This window comes from Manis pentadactyla, chromosome 2, assembly GCF_030020395.1.
Source record: "Manis pentadactyla isolate mManPen7 chromosome 2, mManPen7.hap1, whole genome shotgun sequence".
Lineage (NCBI taxonomy): Eukaryota > Metazoa > Chordata > Mammalia > Pholidota > Manidae > Manis > Manis pentadactyla.
Window position 1 is genome coordinate 102,676,217 of NC_080020.1, and position 22,356 is coordinate 102,698,572.

A 22,356-nucleotide genomic window follows, 5' to 3' on the forward strand; every position below is an offset into this window, starting at 1 on the left:
TTATGTGAACATTATTTCCAGATATTAACATTACAGTTCTCTGCCTGTGTTTCCCAGATGTAACTGTGTCCCTGAAGGACCCCCACGGAAAGCTCAACTGAGCTGTCATGGCCCATTTGGGGATGGTAAGAAAGAGGACAATACTATAACACCCCAAAGTTACTTAAAGAAGCCAGAATAGTAGAAGTTCAAGAGATTTTGCCCAGAGCATAGCATGTACTCTGTGTTTAGCCCCACAGCTCATTATTAGATAGACACCCCCTGACTGTGAGCAATTTTTGTTCCTTGAGGCCTGCTGATACTGGCTATGGTTCTGTCATTGATTTGAACGTAATCTGCGTGTTGCATCTTTATTGGATTGCCATGATTCATTTAAAAGGAAATGTTTTTGATCCTTGCCGACTGGCTTTCACTGTGGGGTGGGGTGGGGTGGGGGTTGGTGAGCAGCCTAGAAAAGAAAACACTTTCAATGTTGCTTTTGGGTTTATGACAGGAAGAGAGAACAGCTAAAACACATTAGTCCTTTTGCTATTCAGAGGTTTGACTGCTTTAGCTAGGGGGCCTGGATTCATGATCCATTTTCTGTTTCCTGTCCAGCATCTATTTGATGCAATATGCTCCATGTCTCTTTTCATTAACTGAGATCTATATGATGGCAATTGAGAAAAACAGTAGCTGATGTTATGAAATATTTGCAGTGGCATGACAAAGATCTGTTATAAAGGCCTTTTACTTTGTTCCATTGTATATTTTACTATTGTGTTTTATGCCTGCAGCTTGGCTGTATTGAAAGAAAATATTTCAGCTAGGCCCTGCTGGGGTTTTTTAACTTGCCTTTGAAATGCTAGATAAGTAAGCTCCAGCTATGGCAAACTCCTGACATTAACAAATGTGGGACAAGTAACACCACCAAGGCACATAACAGTCATGCAAACACTCAAGACCAAACCGACAAATAGAGGCACAATCTGTTGTTCTAAGAGTAAGTAAGGTTTGGATTAACTTTAGTATCATAGGTAAAGCACTCTTGATGACGTAAGTTATATCCTGCAACAAACTGTGAGGTGCCATCATATCAGAGGATCCCCAGCAGATTTAGTTCTGAAATGGGAGAGGTAACACCATATGCTTAAGAAAAGAGGAGGAATATGAAACTTTACAAAAGTTAACTCAAGTTGAGACATATATGGTGTTCAAAGAATCAGGTAAACTAGTGCTCCTTTTCCTTTCTAGTGCACTTTAAGACCAGATCTTACATCATCTCATATTCCCTTGAACAGTTTGAGATGAAATTTAGTGCTCTACTGCTATATCATATTAATGGGAGAGATGATTTGAAAGCCTAACGTTATAGCTGTAATCTCAACAATGTAAAGCAATGTTAACAAAACAAAATTAGAACCTGGAAAATGGTTTGAAGTAAGTTATAGAGCTAAAATAATATCCCAACTCTAATGAGACATACTAATTGATGGAACTCTGATTTGCGTTGCTCTTAGTAATTGTATTTTAATCACTAAATTAATTAATAAACTATAAATGGATTGTGAATGCATTATCCATGTACAACCACAGCATGCATAAAGAAAATAACTACTTAAAAGAGTTGCACACATTAAATTTATACTACAAATGCGTAAAGTTCTAAGATACCATATTAAGAAATTTCTTGCCAAGGATCAACAATTCACGTCACCACTTAATAACATAAATGCACTTTAAAGCCAAGTAATTAACAATATTAGTTTAGTCTTATGAGTATTTCTTTCCCCTTAATTTTTGGAGGGGAGTAGAAAGTCTTTCTACATGTCAAAAAAATGTTTTTAAGGAAAATTTGAATTTGCCTTAACATTGATCAGAACAATAAAATCCTGACAAACTAGTCAATGTGAACTAACAACTCAGGTTTCATGACTGCTCAACAGCTGCTTCCCTATTATACAATGCATTCAACATCCCTTTAGGGGAGGTTCACTTAATCCCCTCTTAGTGTTTGATCTATAGATGACTGTGTTGAAATATGTGGATTTATTATTAATGAAAATTACACAAAAAACTTTAATCATCATTAAGAGTTAAATTTGCTAGCATCTGTTTCACGCATTATGTCTTTAGTGAGCAATCACTCCAGACTCTACATTATTTGTAAAACTAGTGCATGAATGAAGATTCTAAAACCGTTAGTTGTCTCGTTTCTATGGAAACCAGCAGTAATTGACATTGATTGCTGAACTCAGGAAAAGTAGAATCAGAAGGTACCATTACGAAGAGGACACCTCTATAAACTATAAAGGCAAATTAGCTAACAGAAATAACTGTTTTATATTGGGATATTATCCATGTACAGTAACTTTCTGTACATAAAACCCAGTTTATAAGCAATGAGGTACTAAAAGCCTACTTTTTCTTTTCCCAGAAAATTTACCTATTAGTGTGTGAGGATGTGTGTCTATTTGTATGAGTAAAAATAGTATCAAACTAATAGTTTTTAAAAATTGAAGATACCAATAATGTTCTACTCTATCACTGGGTCCAGGGGTAAAGCATCAGGGTGGCTACTCTTCTGTGTATACCTTTGAAACTTACATGAGGCTGTGTATTAAATGGGTTACTTTCTTGAGTTCATTGACAACAATAGGCTTAAATGTGGAAAACATTTATGTTCCTTGTCTATGGCTATGGTGGGTCAAAAAAAACCAAGCTGAAGTCACCAGAAAATAAGCATACAGACAGTTCATGTAAGGTCAAGCACATCAAAATTTAAACTATCTTTATAAATTATTTAGTTTTTCTTAATAGGGAAGAAATTAAAGGGACAGAAAGGTGCAGGGTATTTAGAAAGCACGTTTCTCAACCTTGGTTGTAGAAACATCATATTATTTAATCGATTTTCTCCATTATGTGTGCAGCACACATTACTTCTGGACACTAGAATCTTATGTTTGGAAATGGCATTTATATTTCAGGCTTTTTTGATAGAAAACTCTACATGGACAACTAATAAAATCCATGGCTTTTAAGTAGTTGTCTATGGGTGGTCTCTTGGTTGTCCATCAATCCCTAAAGCCATATGTAAAGTTTTTTTTGTGCATGTACATTTGTCTAGAATGAGATTGTGTAAGTTTCAGCAATTCCTCAAGATTTTCATAACCAATAGGTAAAAACACACAACAGCAGCAGTTTTTAAAGGCAGCTTGTGAAACCCTAGGAATCCTTAAGACTCTTTTAGGGGGCCCAAAGTTGAAAATTATTTATATAATTATGTTAAAATATTATTTGCCTTTCACTGTGGCATGGTGCAAAATTGATGATTTGTAAAACTGATGGCCCCTTAGCATAAAATCAAAGTATTTATATGAAACTATACTGGTATAGTATATTTTTCACTACCATGCACTCACAGTTAAAAAAAAGCCATTTCGACTTACAAAGGATTAAGCATAAACATTAATTTTATTGAATTCTGACCATTGACTGTCTTTTTGATATTCTGTATGGGAAGTATGTATAAAACACTTGTGCAGTATATAGAAGTATGATGGTTGCCTTGAGGGAAAACTCTTGTGCAGTTATTGGGGAAATAAGCTTAACTGGAGGTTTTTTCCCCCTGAAAGCATGACTTTTCTTTAAAGAATGAATAGCAAACTATGGTTATTCAGATTTGGATATTTGACACACACTTTCCGGAAGATGAATGAAATGAGTCTGTCAAAGGAACACAACTGACACTATTTGCCAATGATAAAACATGAGCACTCAAAGGGAAACTAGAATTTTGAAAGTCTTATATTTGCCATGATGAGCTTGATAATACTTGAAAACTTCCAAGAGATTGGTAGTGATATTAACAAATGTGAATTTTCGATATGATATAATGAAATGTATCAACATTTAGGAGATCTGCATGATTCAGGGAACCAATAACTTCAAAACAAAAAACTCCTACTGAGTAAAGTATTTGTGCACCTCATCAAAGAAGATACAGAGGTGGCGAGTAAGCATATGAAAAGATGCTTATATGTCATTAGAAAATTGCAAATTAAAATGATTAAAACAATTAGATACCATTACACCCATATTAGATTGGTGAAAATCCAAAATACTGGCACTACCAACATGGCAAGGATGGGGAGCAACAGGAATTCTCATTCATATCTGTGGGTACATTGCAAAATGGTACAGTCACTTTGCAAGACAATTTGGCAGTTTCTTACAAAACTAAACATACTCTTACCAGATCATCTGGCACTCGATAGTATTTACCCAAAGGAGTTGAAAACTATGTCCACAAATATGTGGACAAGGATGTTTATAGCAGCTTTATTCATAATTGCCAAAATTTGGAAGCAACCAAGATGTCCTTCAGTAGGTGAATGAATAAATAAAATGTGCTAAATACAGACAATGTTCTACTATTTAGTGACAAAAAGAAATGAGCTGTCAAGCCATGAAAAGACATGGAGGAACCTTGAACGCTTACTATTAAGTGAAAGAGGCCAATCTGTAAAGGCTACACACTATTTAGTTTCAACTGTATGGTGCTCTGGAAAGGCAAAACTAAAGAGACAGTAAAAGATCACTGTTTGGCAGGTGACATGAGGGAGGGAGGAATAAATAGGCAGAGCACAGAGGATTTTTAGAACAGTGAACTATTTTGCATGATACTACAATGATAGATACATGTTATTGTACATTTGTCAAAATACATACAATGTACAACACCAAGAGTGAAACAATGTAAAAGATGGACTTTGGGTGATAATGATATGTTAGTACAGGTACAGATATTGTAACAAACCTACCATTCTGGTGCAGTATGCTAGTGGGGGAAGCTATGCATGTTTGGGGGCAGGTGATGTATGGGAACTCGGTACTTTCTACTCAATTCTGCTGTAAACCTAAAACTACTCTTTAAAAAATCACCTATGGCTGAAAATCCCATACAAAATGCCATACATAATAAAAAAAGTCCATACAAATTACAGAAAGAATTTTAATGTAACAGAGTACAAAAAATTAATTGAATGGCTATAGATTCCACATTGCAACTAATCTTTAGGAAACTACCACTTACTGAGTTGTGTTGTAGTATAAGGAAAGAACAACCACAAATATCTGAAAAATCTTATAAAATACTCCTCCCTTCTCCAAGTACAAATCCTTGTGAGGTCTGATTTTCTTCCTTTACTTCAGCCAAAAGAACACTTTGCAACCAATTAAATGCAGATGTAAATAAGAGAGTCCAGCTCTCTTTAAGACACAAGTTAAATTTGGAAAAAATAAAAAGTAAAACAATGCCATTCTTTTCTTTTTTTTGAAAAATGTAGTTGTTTTTCTTAAAAATGTAAAATGTTATTGTCATTTAACAATAAACCAATCATAATTTTTTAGATGTCTCCATTTTTAATGTGTTAAATATCACTTGATAGGAGCCACTCTTTGGGGTCCTCAATAACTATGAAGAGGATAAAATTGTCTCAAGACCAAAATATTTGGGAACTCCTGAACTGCAGTAAAGTTACATCTTTTATATGAGTCAACTTTATATTTCACTCATTGGACTTTCATATGTTAAATTCCTGGTTCCTCATTCTCTTCAACGACTTGGACACCTAGAAATTTAACAGTACGTATGACTTGAGTTTACCTAATTTAGTTATACTAACTAATGTTTTATACACTTGTTTCTCAACCTGCTTGGAGCAAGGTCTGTACAATTGTATGGCTATTTATTCTGCTAACTTGTTTTACCCAGAAGATATGTGTTATTCTTCTTTAAATTATGAAATTCAAGGGTTAGTGCTTTGGAAAAGTAAATGTTATCTTTATTCTCCAGGAGGACAATGTATCTTCCACTTGGCATATAGGGACTCTATGCATATTATGAAGATAAATAAGCATTAATGTAAATTCAATCGACTAGTTTATATTGTGGAACAAAATATATAAGGAGACAAAATTCTCCAGTTTATACAAAATGAACACAAAATTCAAACAAGTGACTAAAATGTCAGTCAACAGTCAATATTAATATGTAGGCTTTGGCCAAAAGTAAGAACTATTTTTAGACAACATACATCATATATTCTACAAAGTCATAACAAAAGATGTTGTACAATTTTTCCAGCCATCTTCATTTAATTTAACCACTTCATATTTAAAGAGAAAATAAATCTAATGTGAAAACTATTCACTTAAGATTTTCAATAATTCTCTAAACCTTGTTATTGTAGATGGAAAAAAACGGACATGAGGCCCAAGGGGAAAGTCTGAGTTCTCCTTCCTTCCTCAGAGATCCTAAATGGTTAAGGCTTTTTAAAATTTCCCCTTCCTTATTGTGGCACCACATGAGATGTGCCTATTAGGTCAGATGCCTAATGGAACCAACTTTCAGTTCAAAAGGCACTGAACTTTACCTAGTAATCAATCAAATCATTCCATGTGACCATCTAAGGTTAGTGTATCCTTCTTATTTCATTCTTTTCTGATTTTATTTTAGCTCAAAGAAAAAACTGTTTCAGTATATTATTTTTCTTTTCACATCTGTGAACTTCCCTACCAACATATCTGACATAAATTATTAATATTCAATAAAGCAGAGAGTGTAAGTGACAGAATGGACCTTAAATTTCTAAGCCAATACCAGTATTTTGCTGATAAGGGAACTGACTTATTTAGAACCACATAAATAATAAATAAGAATACAAGGATTAGAACCCAGGTTGAAATCTGTTTATCATTTTTTTATAGAGAGTAATTATTAGATTAGTTGTGGAAAATATTCCACTCATTGAAAAGTATTATCAGTAAAGGGAAATTTTAGTTTTAATTAACAAGTCATGGATGTAAACCAAGCTTATCAAACTGTAGGGAGCCACAGTGCATGGCTTTTCTTCAAACGCAGATAGATAAGTCATATTGGTCACTGCAAATGATGAATTTAAATGGTGCTTGGCAATAGCGAGAATCATTTTAAGTAAGACTTCAAGCAGGAATAGCTATTTCAGACGAAAAGAACTTTAAACTCAATAGGCCCACTGCTTAGCACCATATCAGGCATTAGAAGGTGAATTATTGGATCAAAGCAGTCTTTAGGGGAAGAGATGCAGAAAGAATACATTGCATTGTGATATAGCATTGCATGGGGAGAACCACCATGCAAACATAGTAGAAGGTAGCAGAGTCTTCCTAGAAGGCAAACCTGGTACTCAGTAACTGCATTTGAATCAAGTGCATAAGCAATAGTTAAAAGTTAAAAATAAGAGTTCCAAAGTAAGCAGTGGCATCTTTATGCATCCAGGCCTGGTGGGAAAACAGTAGTAATGGAGTCACAGAAGAGGATTCAAAATGGGCAATTCTAAAGACCATTGTCTGAGGCATGTTGGTTAGGGGTTTCATCACCAAGCCCTTAATGAGGAGAAAACAGAACCATAATAAGAAACTACTGTGTGTTTTTCATATTCATTGTACATAAATATGATATCAAAGTATACAATTATTTTTGTGAAAGTAGGTTTAGATATTAACCGATTCTTCTGTTATTTTTATAATAAACTATTCTAGTCTTTGAGGTAGATTTATAGGCATTTGGATCGGCAGATTTGTTTGAATATTTGAATCAGGATTCTGGTACTGAGAATGGACAAGGCCAAATAGGACCCATTCTGAATCATTGGCCCAAATTCTCTTTACATGGACCCCTCCCTAGAGAACTGACCTGTTCCGTGTTACCTCTGTAAACTCTGCTGTAGTATTAATTATCTCAGTGTTCATTGTTTCGGTAATTTCATGCTTCATCAGAATATCAGGTATTGCAAGCATGTAGAAAACTGCTTTTCAGTTTGCAAAAAAACCCTCAATGGGATCTAAGCAGAAGCTGTCTGCAATAGTCCAGGAACAACTACCTTTTACATAACGAAGCATTATTTCCAAGATTTGATTTTGTCATTGCTTTTCGTTTTCTGTAAAGACTGCCTGATACAAAAGGTCAAGGTATCAGCAAAACATAGACAGATTTTTGCTGAATGACACAAACCTGTCAGAATGCTGAGCTTTGATGTTCCATTAAGTGATCGATGTAGATTACTGACTTCTGGCTAAATGCTACTCAACCAGATAAGGTCAATACCTGTTAGTTCATTGGTGGAATAATTAATCAATCAATACAGGATGCTTGAAGTCAGGGAGAATTATTGCCAGGCTTGTATCTCCGGCTTTGGTCACAGAAATTATTTAAAAACATCCTTGCAGCATTAACCCCCTCTGTACAAGGTTTATTGTAATATTATGTATCCAGAGGAAGGGAAGAAAAAATTTCCAGTGAGCAGCACTTCTTGCAACCTTGAGCTCGCCAGAAGGAAAAGCCTCTAACAAGCTGAGTGCATCATCATTAGTTCTTCCTTTCACATCATCGCACTCTGCTTGTAAAATAATTACATGCAATTTTTCTATTTTACAGTTGGACCACATGACTCCCTGTTCTTTTGCAGGATGACTCACTCCTCCCCCAGACTGCCTGGTTGAAGGCTGGAAGTGCTCACCTTTAAACATCTCAGCCAGAGGCTTTACAGTGTGGCTGGTTACAATATTTCCTAAGAGCTAAAAACTAATCCATCTGGCTCACAGAAAAATTCTCTTTCTTCACTATTTCCTGTTTCTAGTGCAACCAAAACTTTCCTTCTTAGAAATGCATTAGGCAAGGATTCTTTGTATTTTTCAAAGTTGTATATGTCAATTTCTTTGAACTTGTGAGTTTGGGATAGTCCATAATACCTCTTGGTAGAAGACAATTATTTACTTCTTCTAATTACTTGCTGGTTTTTATTCTGTGGGATCAGAGTATCTTTTCTGTATAATTATACAAACCACTATAAGTTTTTTGCAGAACTAGTTACAATGTTTTTATTCAACAATAGTTATTACATGTTTAATATGAGCCAGGCATAGTAATGATCTTTGCTATCAAGGAACTTAGACATTTAACCAACATTTTGGTGCTTTCTGGTTTTCAATCACTTCTACATCTCCTACTCCATTCAATCCTTCCACACCCCTCTGGGGTAGGTAGTAGAAGGATTATTATTGCACTGTAGTAGTTAGGAGAAACTGAATCACATAAGGCTTATCTCATAAGCTTATTTCTTATAGGTCACTTATTTAGCAAATGCCTTGGAAACAGAATACAGAATTACTAGGTGTTCAGGAATTTAGAGTAAAACTACTGACAGTTTTCACTCAGATAACATAAACAATATACCCCAAAATAACATGAGGGTCTCTACCATCTATAAGGTCTCTGTGTGTGAAGTTACTGTTTATTCATGTGAAAATGTAAGAAGCAGAGAAAAAAAGAAGAAATTAAGTTAAAATATTATTACACATGTGAATGGAAATTTAAAATGGAGTCACCAAAGGCCATTGAAGAAGCAAAGTTAACACATGTCCTCACCCAGATGAAACTTAAATTTCCAAGCTATGCTGACCACAGAAGACCACGATGCCACCACATCCTGGAAAATTTCTCTTTGCCCCAAAGTTACAGCTGACCTTGCTCAACAAGCAGCTAAACAGCTAATCATGTATTAGATGACCAGCAGTTTCACTGTCAGCACCAAGTATTCTTCACAAACAACTTATGTAAGCTTGTGGTTTTTGCCTTTACAAGCCTTTCCTTTTCTTCCCTTTAACAGAACGCCTCTGAAGTTCTCAGGAGGGATTCCCAAATTGCAATTCCTAAGATCGCAAATAAACTTTGTTTCTTTGCAGGCTTGGTGCTTTCATTTGTTGACATACACCCTAAACAAGCATACTCAGCTGAGCCCTACATGGACAAGCTTTGAACACATCAGCCTGCATTCTCATGCACTTCTGCACACCTCCAATCATCCACACCAATAGCAATCACATGCAGACTCTAGTGGCTCCCCCTCAAGGAAGTGGCAAGGTCAGCTTCAGAGCTGAAGTAGGAGTGGGAGTTGAGTGTCTCAGAGCTACCAGTCAGCTAGTGGAGAAGTGACCTCGGGACATGCCTGGCCCATGGCTGGGGCACACGACACACACATGGGTGTACTAAGGAACAGGTGTGCATTCCTGTCTGAAGAGACCTGATGTGGGATTATAAAGCAGCAGGATCTCTTTTGCTGAATAGGAGTGCTCTGGGAGGTATGGAACTTCCATCTCATGCCTGTCTTTGGGCTTTTAAAAGAAGCTAATACATGACTAATATATGAATTGTAAACTCTGAGATGCAATACTTCATCACAGTGCATAATCTGAACACCCATGTTTTAGGTTGGGTTTTCCTAGAAGCTGATCTTGAATCTTCCGGGGCCATACAGGGAAATGTAAAGCTGGTAAGTGAGAGAGAAGCCTTATTGTTTGAAAAGGTTAGCTTTTTACTTCTTTGCATATTTATGCCCTGTGACTTCTATGCCCAGCATTTGTCTTGAGGTATCTTTACCACTTGGAAGAATTATGATACTCAGTAAATTCGATATGAGGCACGAATTCTATTTACGGGTTGTAATTAGGAAGGAAGAAGAAAAGCTATAGAAGTAGCAGGTGGAAGAAAACATGGGAAGATTGATTATTTCTTTGACAGATACTCCTGTCATTCTTAGGTGGGGTCTATGGCCTGTCCCGTTGTTTCCTGTCAACTGAATACTGAAAATGTAACTCTGTACATTTCTGGGCCCAGATACTGATTGTCAGCTTCTACTAGCTGATTCTTAGAGCACTTCCTCTGGAAACCCTACAGTGTCACGTAATAAGCCTGAATACCCTGAGGCCACCACACTGAAAAGCTAAAAGCTGGTATTCTGGTGGACAGTCCCAGCTGAGTCTAGCCTTCCAGCCAAGCTTGCCAAACCATGGAGCATACATGTGAAACCATTTTGGACCTATAGACCAGCCAGTCTACCAGATGACTGTACTATGGCTGGCCTCAGTCAACACAGAAAGAAGAATCATCCAGTGGGGTCTTGTTTGAATTCTTAATCTATAAAATTGTGAGTAAAATATAATGATTGTTATTGTAAGCCACTATGTTTTGGAGAGTAATTTGTTAAACAGTGATAGGTAACTCAAGCCAGCAGTGATTAAAGGAAGTACTGGGAGGGGAGTGGAGAAATGGGATGGGAAAGGAAGAATGTCAATATGTAGAATCAATTAATGAACTGGTTTTGTGGGTAACTTGGCCTCAATCTCCCAAGGACCTCTAGAGGACAACTGAAATGCAGCCCAGAATTAAGGGCTATTTCTGGGGCTAAGACTTCACATTCCAACTTGCTCCACTTACAGGCCTATGTGTTCTTGAGCTCCAGGAAAGCTTTCAGACAGAGTCCAGGTATGTGCTATGAGAAGCTGAATATATTCATTTACAGGCAAGTACCAAGAGGAAGGGTGGGACTAAGTCTGCTACAACATGTAAGGTGTTTGAAAGCAGTTTTAGGTAAAGTATATTCTGTTGTTTTTTGTGCCAGATATGTAAATGAGTTGCAGACCGGTGTGTTCTGCTTTTTTTTTTTTTTTTTGTGTGTGTGTAGATAATTATTTTTTTATTGAAGGGTAGTTGGCACACAGTATTACATTAGTTTCAGGTGTACAACACAGTGATTCAACACTTATATACATGATAATTCTAGGTACCAGCTATCACCATACCAAGCTGTTACAATATTTTGACTATATTCCTTATGCTATACATTACATCCTGGTTATTTATTTTACAATTGGAAGTGTGTACTTTTTTTTTTCTTTTTTCTTTTTTGTGAGGGCATCTCTCATATTTATTGATCAAATGGTTGTTAACGACAATAAAATTCTGTATAGGGGAGTCAATGCTCAATGCACAATCATTAATCCACCCCAAGCCTAATTTTCGTCAGTCTCCAATCTTCTGAAGCATAACGAACAAGTTCTTACATGGAGAACAAATTCTTACATAGTGAATAAGTTACATGGTGAACTGTACAAGGGCAGTTATCACAGAAACTTTCGGTTTTGCTCATGCATTATGAACTATAAACAGTCAGTTCAAATATGAATATTCATTTGATTTTTATACTTGATTTATATGTGGATACCACATTTCTCTCTTTGTTATTATTGTTTTTAATAAAATGCTGAAGTGGTAGGTAGATACAAGATAAAGGTAGAAAACATAGTTTAGTGTTGTAAGAGAGCAAATGTAGATGATCAGGTGTGTGCCTGTAGACTATGTGTTAATCCAAGCTAGACAAGGGCAATAAAACATCCACGGATGCAGAAGATTTCTCTCAGAACGGGGGGGTGAGGTTCTAAGCCTCACCTCTGTTGATCCCCAATTTCTCACCTGATGGCCCCCCTGCAACTGTGCCTGTCTTAGGTTGTTCCTCCCTTGAGGAATCTTACCTGTCTCTGGCTAACCAGTCATCTTCCGGGGCCATACAGGGAAATGTAAAGTTGGTAAGTGAGAGAGAAGCCTTATTGTTTGAAAAGGTTAGCTTTTTACTTCTTTGCAGATTTATGCCCTGTGGCTTCTATGCCCAACATTTGTCTTGAGGTATCTTTACCACTTGGAAGAATTATGATACTCGGTAAATTCGATATGAGGCACGAATTCTATTTAAGGGTTGTAATTAGGAAGGAAGAAGAAAAGTTATAGAAGTAGCAGGTGGAAGAAAACATGGGAAGATTGATTATTTCTTTGACATATCTTCTTGTAGAGTAACTTCAGCATGTATAGGTTTTAAACTACTAATTAAATTGTGCACACACATTAACATAATAGGAGTACAGTTACATAACCAAAGCATACCTGTAATTACCATCCATCTCCAGTGAAACCAAGAAAACCAGTTAGGCACCTTAGGCATTTGTGAAAACTTATCTATGATATGGTGGATATTGTCCAACCGAACTTGAACAGTCTGAGAGAAATCATACAAATAAAAACAACCCATTCCTGGGGACTGTTCACATCCCATATGTTCTTTTAACAGTAAATAGTCTGTAGTTGTAAGATTTTGGAATGCTACAATTTGCACTTCTCCTAATTCTTGGTTGGGTTCCAACAGTATAGATCCAGTCAAATTTGTTGTTTTACTGTATGCACAGGCCAGCTTTAGATATCTCCTTCTTCATTCCCATGGCAAGTCCAGGAACTGGTGGGATGAGTGCATCTATGGTGTGTTCTGCTTTTATTTCCCATTTCCAGAGACTTAGTAACTAAAGATCCAACACAAAGAGCATCTGCCCCTAGATGCCTTCTTTGACCTATTCTAAGCAAAATTAGTCCTTCTTCCAACTGTACACTCCATGACACACTAAAATTCAAAACACATTTTGTCATAGTTTAGTATCAGTTTCTTTATCCCCTGATTCACTTCACTCCATCTAAACTCCAGTAAGGAAACAGACTGTTGGATCAAGTCTTGTGGATCTTTTTATTTACTATATTGGGGCCTAATTGGAAGCTTGAGGGGTGACATGCAGAAGATACTTGAGACTTGTTTATTATAATATTGAAATAAATGTTTCAGTTGCCTTATATCTTTTCAAAAGTCCTTATATCTTATTAAAAAGAAGGCAGGAAATTTCCTACATATTCTAATGTAAACATGTTTCCAATAAAAATCAACTGCATTGAGTGGGCCATACTTATTTGACAGATATATTCTAGTGAACTAGATGTACAGTTAGCAAAAACAGTAAAAACAAATATTCTCCAAGGTTCTTGGTGGTCTGCCAGTTCTCAAGAGGTCTTTGGTGAAATAATAATGACCTAGACATTGCAGGGCCAAGGAAAATGTGTCCAAGGCCTTTGCTTAGAGAGCTTTTTTTTTACACATTTCTAAGTAATTTTGAATTATTACTCCAGGTAACATATGCAGCAAGAAAGTATTATCTTAAAGGCAATAATGTGCTCACCAAGAGTTTCCAAATTCCTATAAAAAACAATAATTCTTATAATGTCAACATATTGGTAGTCATTTCTCACATTTTAATATATAAATAAGGCCATTTTGATTTGGTAATTTCTGCAACACAGATAATAAAGTCAGAAAAGCCAAGGATAGGGCCTTAGCTCTTCACTAATTTGTGGTTAGGATACCACAAGCATCTTGGCTGCAAAGTGAGTGCTTGTGAATCTTCAGTACCCTCAGTTGAATAGTATTAAACTTTCCAAAATGGGACTATCTGAAGGCAGATTCAGGTGTTTTTTTTCCCATAATTACTATATCCACTTTCAAAATGGAATATAAAGAAAATAAAAATAACTCTTCCTCCTCTGTCCTCTCACCTAATAGATCAAGAGGCAAAGTCCCAACAGACAGCTTTGCACACCATGCCCTGGAGATCCTTTCCATCTCTTTCATCTCCTGCCTCTTTCTACATGTTTCTTACAACAGTCATTTCTCATCCTCAAACCACTGCTCATGCTGCCTCCTCACCTAGATTTCTTTCTCCCAGTTCAGCTGCTGATTCTCATTCACTTGCAAAGATGTACTTCAGGCACCATCTTGTGCAGAAAGCCTGATAGAATGAGATGATACACCTCAGTGCTTTCGTAATATCCTATTTGTAATATCCTGTGTGTGACTTTGCACTTACCATATTTCTAACAGCATTTTTTTAGTGGTATAATCTACATTCTGAAAAATTCACCCATTTCAAGTGTACAATTCAATGACTTTTAGTCGATTATGGAGTTGTGCAATTATCACCACAGTGGAACTCCGAATATTTCCATAACCCCCAAATTTTCTTTGTCTCATTTTCTATCAATTTCTGGCCCCACCCCCAGGCCTAGATTGATTTCTTTCTGTCTCTATAGATTTGACGTTTTTCCCCTGAATTGTATTTACATAAAAATCATACAAATGAAGCCTTTGGCATCTGTGTTCTTTTACTTGCATTTTTTTGATGTTCATTCTTGCTGTAGCACATTTCAGTAGTCCATTCCTTTTTATTGTTGTATAGTATCCTATTATATGAATATAGTACATTATATTTATCAATGAATATAGTACCTTACATTTATCAATTCAGTACATGATGGACATTTGTTTCCACCTTGGGGCTATTGTAAATAATGCTGCTATGAACATTTACATATAATCTTTGGGTCAATATGTTTTCTCTCTTGGCTGGATGCACAGGAGTGGAATTGTTGGGTTGTATGGTAAGTTTATGTTTATATTTGTAAGAAACTGTCAAACTGTTTTGTAAAGTGGCTGTATCACTTTACATTCCTACAAGCCATGCATGAAGGTTCTAGTTTCTTTGCATCCTCAATATTTATCTGTCTTTTAATTATAAGCATCTTAGTGGGTGTGAAATGGTATCTCATTGTGGTTTAAATATACATTTCTCTAAGCATTATTTTGATGTTTGTATTAGGCATTCTTTGGTAAAGGATCTGTTTATATATTTTGCTCATTTTTAATTGAGTTGTTTGTCTTCTTAGTACAGAGTTGCTAGGATTCTTTATACATATTATGAACACAATTGTCCATAAGAAAAGACTTGAAATCTTTTCTTTCAGTCTGTGGATTTTCTTCGTTGTTTCATGCTATCTTCTGAAGTACTAGAAAGTTTAATCACATTGTTTTAAAAAATTGTTTTGTAAGTCAATCTTTTGTACTAAGATCCTTGAGGGCAGACACTGGGCACATTTATTGATATGTCTATCTATTTACACAGTGTTCATTATGAATTACTGAGAAATAGCTTGGGCTAAGTGCCATTCTAAATTCTTTGAATGGATTAATTCTTTTAATTCTTACAGGAGCTCTATGATATAGGTTATTATTAAAACTGAAATTCAGCAAGGTAAGTTACTCCCCAGGTCATATGGAAGAAATGGCAGTACTGGGATTCTGACCCTGGAACTAAGGGCCTTAATCCCCATACTCTGCCCTTAATTAGTTTATGTCCCTGGAGATCATTAGAATCAGAGCATGCACATATGTACTTTCCCACTTATTTACTAATGAATTAAAAAAATATCATATAGTTATCAGATTCATGAAAAAAATACAATTTAGGCTTATGGAAATTAGATCTAGAAGTTGAATTGCCACTAAATTCAATGAGCTGAGCAATCACAGGGACCTGTTTGGTCACCAGGATTTCAACTTTCAGATGATTTTTCCTTTGATGGAAATAACAATGTACAATGTTAGTACAAAGTCCTCCTTTTGGAGAGCAGCATTGTGGATAAATGAAACTGGCTAAATGGAACTCAGATTCCACATGAAATGATTGGACATGTTCCATAGTATGATTATGAGAAATAAGTAATAGAAGTTATTTAAAATGCATCATGCTTTATAATATCAGCTGTAAAATATGATTAGTAGTGCCATATTCTCAGGGGAAGGATTAAATGAGATGATTTATGTCAAGGGTTTTACCTAGTGTCTAGGAACACGTTAAGTGGTTGAAAAAGTACTTTTTATGGGATGCCTATCACTTTTCAGTCCAGCTTTCAACTTCTGTGATTTAATAAACATAGCTGTGATATAAGCTTATTCAAATTATTTACTTTTAGTAAAGACCCTCTCAAAGCTTACACAGGCAGTCCTGGCAAGTCGCCATCTTTAAATGGATAAGTGTTTGAGAAACGTTTATGAAATTAAAACTTTGACACACAAAAAACTATGTTCCTATTCCATGGAATTGACACTGTTACCTAAATGAAATACTAATATTCAGCATAACTCTTTTTTAAAAAATATGGCCTTTGAAAAGTATATTAGAATAAAGATAATGTTGGCTAAAGTTAGACAAAAGAAAGGTTTTTAAAAAATTTCTACATTTTAGTAGCTAACAAAGCAGGATAGATAATTGATTTATTTTTTGTGTCTAGGACTTACTTTTCAAAAGAGATGAACCCTCACAAATGTTCATTTTATATATGCATATATATAATCTTATTTTAGTTTGTCTAGCTTTATTGCAGTATGATTGACTAACAAGCCTTTATATTTAGGTTATACAAAGTGATTTTTTTTAAGACATACAATGTGATGAGTTAATATACATTGTGAAATGATTACCACAATCAAGCTAATTAGCACATCCATCACCTCACATAGTTATTTTTCGTGTGTGTGTGGTAAAAAGCACTTATGATCTGCTTTCTTAGCAAATTCAAGTATACAATACATTACTGTTAACTATAATCACTATTCTGTATATCAGATCCCCAGAATTTATTCATTTTCTAACTGAAAGATACAGCTTCTTTTAATGACACGATTATTTCTTATATGCTTTGTTTGTTTTGTTTGGCAAGCATTTCTGTGACTGCATATCATACAGATTTCACAGACTATCAGGCCAGGGCTTATACCTTCACATGACTTTATTTATGCATGTTACACCAATTATTGGAGAAAGTTAAGTCTTCTCATGTGACATTATAGTTCCTCTTTGTTTTAAAATAAGCTGTAACTAATTCTAGAAATACCTGTTTTCTTTTTTAACTTTGATATTTACCAGAGAACTATAGATTTAATCAGGAAAGAAGACATCATTAATACCTACTGATTATACTTACTAAATGAAAGCCAAAACTGAGCTCTAAGTATATAATAATTTGTAATTGAAATAATAAAACTCCATGAAATAAAATGTAAATATTTAGGTAGGTATATTTTATTCAATCAACTCATAAAGATACTCGTATATTTTAATGAGAATTAAGAATTGGTAACTTTTTTAGAATTAAAAAAACATTTTAGAATATAAAAACTTTCACAGTGTCTCAGGACATGTGCTTTGTTATTTTCGTATTCAGACCTTCATCATTCACCAGTTTTCTTAAGCAGTGTTAAGTCATTTTAGAAATGCAATTATAGTCTAATTTTTTTACTTAAAACAAAAAGAAACAGCAAATAAGGCCATCATTATGAGGGGTGAGGAAAAGACTATTTCTAAATATTGAAACCCATATGTGATAACTCTGGTAAGGCTAAGAACCATCACCATAAAGTTACCACATTGGGAATTATATTCTCAGAAATTCAAGACCCAGAAATTCATGTGAGTACAGCTCACTACAGCATGAGTGCTATTATAATATTATAGTGGAAAATCAACTATCTTTTTGCTGCCTGAGGCTGTCATAAGTGTTTAAACCTTTGAACAGAGTGACAGTTTTAAACCCCTTAAGGAAACTAGAATTGAAAGTAAAATAGCCGATGGCCAGGGATCACCTCTCCACCCCTCGCCTTTGACTCTCACCTACCTATTTCGCTAACCCCTTGAGCAGTATTGGAGAGAAGCTGAGCATATACCACACACTGTGATGAAGTGGCAGGCATTTGGCCTGTGTAGAAAGTTGCAGGTTTATGTTCTGCTTCCACTCTGTCACTGACACCAACAGACAAGCTCTTAGTCCAAACTTGGAATTTGCCCAGATAAAAGACCTGTAGTGCTATTCAGTATGACAAATGTTACCCTTATTCAGCATTTTCTTCTTTATGAAAGAAATATATCATCTCTTATAAGAAATGTTTAAAAAATTAAAAATCCTGATCATTTGCTCCTCAAATGTTGGCATAAAAATAGCATTAAATTCTTTGATCAGCACATTGTAGAGAATTAAAATGCATATTTTTAAGTTTTTAAAATCTTATTTTTGAATCAGAGTTATGTTTTAGAATTTGTATAGATTCAATTCAGTAATATTTTAACATTAGTATAGCTCTGCAGAATAAATTTCACATAAATAGCTTTGATGACTTTACCCAGCCCTGAGTGGAATTTATTTATTTAAAAATTAGTTATGCAGCTCATTTTGCACAATTGGCTATTATAGCAGAAGAGGCTAGATTGTGCTGCAGTCTTAGACAAGCCCTCAAATCTAAATTGCTTAACAAACCAAAAGTGATCTATCATTCATTCAAGGTCTCCTATCAGACCAGGTGACTGTTGGGAGCAACGCTTTACTAGTGCTGAGGGTTCCTTTCTCCTTATAAACATAAATGCCCCAACCTGACATTTAAACTGTCTGCATACACAAGAACTGACAACCAGCGTACCCCAGGCAGGCAGAAAGCCAAGTCCAAGTTCACAGGGCACAAAATAAGATGAACAAGAAGGCAATAGCTGTCCCTGCGAGAGTAACGATTGATAACCAATGGGCACTCCAGAACCAAATTCACAAGAGTCTGGATTCGAAACAGAAGGGACAACATGAAATTTTACTTTGTGAGTCCCTTAATGGCTGCCACCCACTGTGGACCATCAATATAACCATCCTGGAACCTTTTCAGGACCCCAGAATCTTTCTGGGAATTGTAACAAACCTCAGAACCTTTCTGGGGAGCCAGAACTATCACCTTTCTAGGAATGTTAATAAAACCAGAAGCATTTTGGGACCACAGAATATATATATATACATACTTATTATTATTATTTTTTTAATAAAATTTGTTTGGGTTGGAGATCTGCACACAAGCAGAGCTCAAATCCGACGTGACCTACCGTTTGTTTACAGGCAGCCCTCGGGAAGAACGAGAGGAAGAGTGAACACCAAGGGTTCAGCAGGAATCTTACTGTCCCCGTCCGCTGTTAGTAGTGAGCTTCAGATCCCACTCCTAATCACCAAACACTGTTAAAAAATGATTGAAGACAGTTTAGGTTCTACAAACAACCCTTATTTAACACTTCATGATGTGGGCAGTCTCCGGTGGAGAACTGCAAAATGTGGCAAAAGGCGGAAATCTTTTATGAGAATTCTTAACAAGGAAGAGAACAAGAAAGAGAAAAATGAAAACTACCTGATTGGCTGGGGCGACATAGACAGCCCTGTCTGTGGTGAAAAAGCCAAGTTGCTTGTTGTTTGGGGTTGGCTGACTAGACAGACTGCGTGCATTTCTGGTCTAGCAGAGCATTGACATGGAGGAGAAAGGTATCTGGTCCAGTTGGCTGACCCGGCACCTCGGGCAGGAGCGGCCCCATAGTGAGCCTAGAAATTTACTTCAACAGACCGCCGCCAAATACTGAGTGCGCCCCGTATTTCTGTCAGGGTAGATGGAGCTTGCCGCCAAGAGAGCGCAATCTGTATTTGCGCACGGCCGCCTTCTGCGCGCGCGCCCTGACCGCCGAAGGCTGGCCTGCGCCGGAAGAGCCTACCGTGCCCTCCAGGCAGGTGGGAAGCCACGCTGAGCTCTCAGGACGCAGAAACCAGAGGAGCAATAAAGCAATAGCTGTCCCTGGGAGACGGAAGAACGGATAACCCAAAAGGAACAACGTGAAATTTTACCTTCCTCTCTCCACCAGACGTAGACCCGAGAGCTGAGTGGGGTAAGAACTCTCACCCTTTGCTGGCTTCTGTCAGATTTCCCGCGATCACATCTGAATGCCTCTGAGTGAGGTTTACAGTAGAAAGTGTAGCCCTGGTGTCTACCAGAATTTGGCAGGGTTTTCCATTAATTTTAATTTTGGTTTTCCCTGAGTTTTGAAGGGAATAACTTGTAGCAGTTTACTCGAGAATTTCTCAGTCTCATCAGCCCTGGGAGGGGCCCCAGATGGGCATTTTGAAGGTAGATGTGGGAGCATTCCTGTTGATGTAGGAGGGTTTGTAGAGAACCATTGAGGACAGTCGTTTTCCTGGTGTTCTGGTTGATTGCAAATGAGACATCACATCAATTTCTGGGCCTGGGTTTTGATGATGGACCTTGAGGAGGATGGGAGGGCAGGATGGGGATGCCCAGGTGGTGGTCAGGTTTCTGGTGTTGGGGCTGTTGCAGTTGTAAGGCCACTAACTTGGTGGCCTTTTGTTTACAGGGCTTAGCAGGAGTCATGTCACCCTTACAGTCTTTTGTTCTAGGTACTTCCTGTATCTTCAATATTTCATTAGCCTTCTGCAATGAACCTTTTAACGAAACTATTTGGAATCTTGAAGCCTTTTGGATGCCTCTGCATACCCACTAAAATAGTAATCCCATTTTGTTTGTTTGATTGGGAACCCTTGCTTTTAGCCTAGCAACCATTAGAGAAAACAGAATGGATTTGGAGCTCTCCTAAAATCCCCCTACCTAGAGTGCTTTCACTCTTTCACCAGTCTGTTAGCAGCCTGGAAAGCCTCATTTTCTGGGGTTGCCATTATTTGACTGGACTCAGAGTTCCCCTGTAAGAAACCTTATATCCAGGGAATTTGGTGAAAATTATCAGTGGCAATTGCATAATGTTTCTGCTGCTCAGGGAATTGATACCAGTTGAGGCAAACAGCAGACTGGCCCTAAAACCTAAATGGATAGTCTGGGGAATAAGTGCACAGGGGGCTTTGAAAACCACTGACATGTTGTTGGGGACCTAGAAGGCCATGCATATGTCCAGAGCTGTGCACATGCTCAGACAAAACTAGATAAAGCCCTAATATCTCAGGACTTCTATTGAATTGTACTGGAGCTTCTAACCAGAGCAGTTAGGGAAGAAAATGAAATAAAAAGCATTTAGATTGGAAAATAAGAAGTAAAGCTATTTCTATTTGCAGACAACATGATGTAGTTTTGGAAATAACCTTCTGACCCAAGCCAGAGCCCGTTGTTGTCATCAAAATATTTTCTTCAGTCCTACTGCCATCCCTGTATCACTAGTTTGGAATTCCTCTGATCTACCTGCTGTAGATCCTGAACATTCAAACTTTGCGTAGGTGTTGTGGGGGAGTAGGAAAGAGGGAAGTATGGAAAATCCTAGCATCATAGAGTTGAAATACTGAGATTTTACCTGATCTTCGAATAGATGCATAACCAATGCTCATTTTTCAGCCTCACCTTCCGTCACACTTTACTGAAAATTCCTGAATCCCTGGGGGAGTTCTGAGGTACAAAAGGGTTGCCTCTGGGCTTCCCATATTGCTTGCTTAGGTAACAGACCTTTTAAATCTGTCACAACCCATTTATAGACCTCTCCAACTTCTAAAATACTTTTTGTTGATTTTTTTATTATCTATTGACAGTTTATATAAAAAAATAAAAAATCCCATCATATCTTTTTAGTAGCATTTAACAAGAATTTAGTTTACTTTCTGAGAGGTTTTCCAATAGTGCCCCACCTACAATTCACTTAAAAGAAATATAGCAATCCCTTTTTTGATGTCTAGGAACTCTTCCTTTTTCTGATTGTTTCCTTTCACATAGCAGCCTGTTGTACTTTTTGGATACATTGTCCTTTCACGTCTCCTTGAGGATATCAGTCAAAATATTTTTTAAGTTATATTTGCCTTCTTGCATTAAATCTATTTTCTCTCATGTGAGGGGTTATGTTTGCTTATTTGTTTCATTTATTAAGTTTTCTTCAGGGATGGTTTGTAAATTTATTGTCCTTTTTCCTTTTTTTTTTTTTTGTTCTTTAAATTTA